We start from the raw sequence: 2,801 nt of genomic DNA, 5'->3' as shown, positions 1-2,801 counted from the left end.
CCAGACAAGGGGGCACAGAATGTCATATACACAGGGGTAGGGGAGAACAGGGTGACACACACACAAAGGCAGCGGGCAAACGGTGTCAAACATGGGGGGGGTAGGGGGCACGGGCGACACACAGAGGTGCAGGGGGTGCAAAGTGTATCAAACATAGGGGCAGGGGACACAATGCACCACACACGGGGGAGCACAGAATGTTATACACACAGGAGTAGGGGGGGCACAGGGTAACACACACTCACAAAGGCAGCGGGCATAGGGGGCCACGCAACAATGTGGGGGGGGTAGATGGTGTCACACACACATAAGACAGGGGGTAGAGGGGCCACACACAGGGGATTGGGGGGAAGGAGGGCGCAAGGTTTCATATACACACAGGGGTCCACACACCAGGGTGAGGGAGGAAGAGGGGGCCACACACACATAAGGCGGGGGTACATGGGGCCACTCACAGGGGGGTGGGAAGCAGGAGGGCACAGGGCTCTCTGGTCACTCACCGCTCCAGCGAGGGAGGCCCGCAGAGCCAGGCACAGGCTGAAGAGGCCGGTGGCAGGAGGATCAGAGTGCCAGCGCCAATGCAGCACCATGGCACTGCACGATAGTGTGAGGCCGGAATAGAGGACACTCCTGGAACTGTGCCCGTAACTGCTTCACCCCTCCCCCCCACACAGGGCAGCGGCTGGAGGAGGGAGGGTGCCGGGGCCGCTGGGGCGTCTGTACCTGCCAGGTAAATATCTTAACCCTCTACCCTCCAAACTCTCCCTACCAGCAGTCTAACCCTAACTCTTCCCCCCTGCACTGTCTAATGCACCCCCCTTTAGTGCCTAACCTTAACCCTCCCCGCAGCCTAACCAGCACCCCCTTAGTGCTTAACCCTAACCCTCCCTCTCCACGGCCTCCCCCGAACCTGACAGTCGGGATTCCGGCATCAGCATTGTGATCCATGTCGGGATCCCGACTCATCCCAAATGCCAGTATGCTGACCAGATCCCTATTATAAACACTTACCTTTTCCTACTTCTTCCACTTGATTCCCTGGGGACCTTTCTTCCAAGATGTTGCTGCTGCTGTTGTCACCCCTTAAGCTCCTGTTCTCTCCAGGATCCAGGGTTTTAGCCACTCCTGTGTCACTATTATCCCGGAAGTGAACAAGCCCGCGGGCGAAACGCGTTTTCTACGGATTCCACAGCGGGACCTGCGCATGGAGGCTTCTCTATTTATCATCCACCTGCTGCGTCTGATCTTTTGAGTATTTTGGCTTTTTTGCCAACATCAATAATCGCTATATTATTATTTTTTTGACTAGATGTCTCTATAGGTCCTTATTTTCAACATAAGCCTAGAATGTGCTTAATTTCTAATATAGGCACTCATTGTTGATGCATGATATATTCATATATCTCTTAGGAGGTATCTACACACACAATAATAATGACTCTGTGTGTTTAACCCAGTTCATCTGTCTGGGTGATTAGAGGGTGATCCCTAATTTTTGATACTACATGATTCTATTGGCCTTAAGCAATATACTTTATTATAAGTGCTTATTCCTGTGATCACTTACTTTCTGGTTTTCTTATATCAGCCTCACACAATATTCTTATCAGATGCAGCAATCCCCATTTTCAATCGCGCACGGGTTATTTATCTTTGTCTAATATTGAATGCATACAAAGACTGCATAGTCAGTTTGTTTCTGGTTTTTGTAACTCACTTTGATTTTTTTCTTCGTCATTGTATATTTCCATAATATTGAATGGTTATTTAACTCCATCTATATACTTTCTTTCTTCATTTTTCTAACTGATTACTGTCTAGTGGACTCTCATCCCCGATTCAGGGTACACGGCGCCACGGTGTGACAGTCATTTTACTCTACCTAACGTGGAAAGCAGATCCACCTATTACCTGTCCTATTTTTCTATCTTCTTATACTTTCATATATAGGTGCACTCTCATTGGTAGATATCCCTCCTACTACCATACCACGCCTCTTGTGCCCGATCTCGTCCGATCTTGGAAGCTAAACAGCGTTGGGCTGGGTTAGTACCACGAGGGGAGACTCCCTGGGAATACCCGGTGTTGTAGGACAGGAACTATTCCCCTTCCTCTGAAGGGTGGACACCAACAGCAGTATCACCACTATTTACACTTTCTTCAGCCTCTTCTTATTTTTCTTTCTTTCCTTTTATATCCTCCTTCATGAGGATCTATTTCTCATGAGCACAGCCAGACATCCAATCTGAATTTATGCCATATGATTTCATGGGTAACTAACAAAGTGTTTAGTATTGACCCAATGTATTCAGTCTTTCTATGATAAAATATGTACACCGACCTCCTCCGTGGGTCCTATTAATACAGATTATCTGTACTGGTCAGGAGAAACGGGTGTCAGACTATACAGTGTCTGCGACCTTTCTAAATCTTCTCTTTATGATTTACAGACCAGAACATTTTAACATAATTTTGTAATAAATCTCTTTGCACTCTTTGTGCATTTTTCTTTAGGATCGTAGAAGGATAATTATTCTTAAATAATTAATTAATAAACTTATGTTTTAACATAATCTTTTTCTATCTAAGAATTTTCTTTTTCCTTTTCTAAGAGTGCGCCCACACAAGAGCTTTCTTTTTCTCCCACTGCTAGTCACTATTACAATAGCCCAGTAGTCATCTCACCACTGGTCACGTAAGGGATGAGATAGGAGAGGGGGAGGGATCAATGGGTGCTGTTGTAAAGTCTGCTCTGTTCTATCGCTGTCAGGAAGGAGGGGGAGGGGCTTGTTTGACATGTG

The 2,801-nt window shown here is 47.0% G+C and overlaps 1 pseudogene; it reads left to right on the top strand.

Annotated features, from left to right (window-relative positions):
• The first annotated feature begins 1,975 nt into the window (after nt 1-1,975).
• Nucleotides 1,976-2,094, top strand: LOC134913157 (5S ribosomal RNA; annotated as a pseudogene).
• The last annotated feature ends 707 nt before the right edge of the window (nt 2,095-2,801 follow it).

This window comes from Pseudophryne corroboree, chromosome 4, assembly GCF_028390025.1.
Source record: "Pseudophryne corroboree isolate aPseCor3 chromosome 4, aPseCor3.hap2, whole genome shotgun sequence".
Taxonomy (NCBI): domain Eukaryota; kingdom Metazoa; phylum Chordata; class Amphibia; order Anura; family Myobatrachidae; genus Pseudophryne; species Pseudophryne corroboree.
The sequence above is the reverse complement of the archived record's forward strand: the minus strand, read 5'-3'. Positions and strand labels throughout refer to the sequence as shown.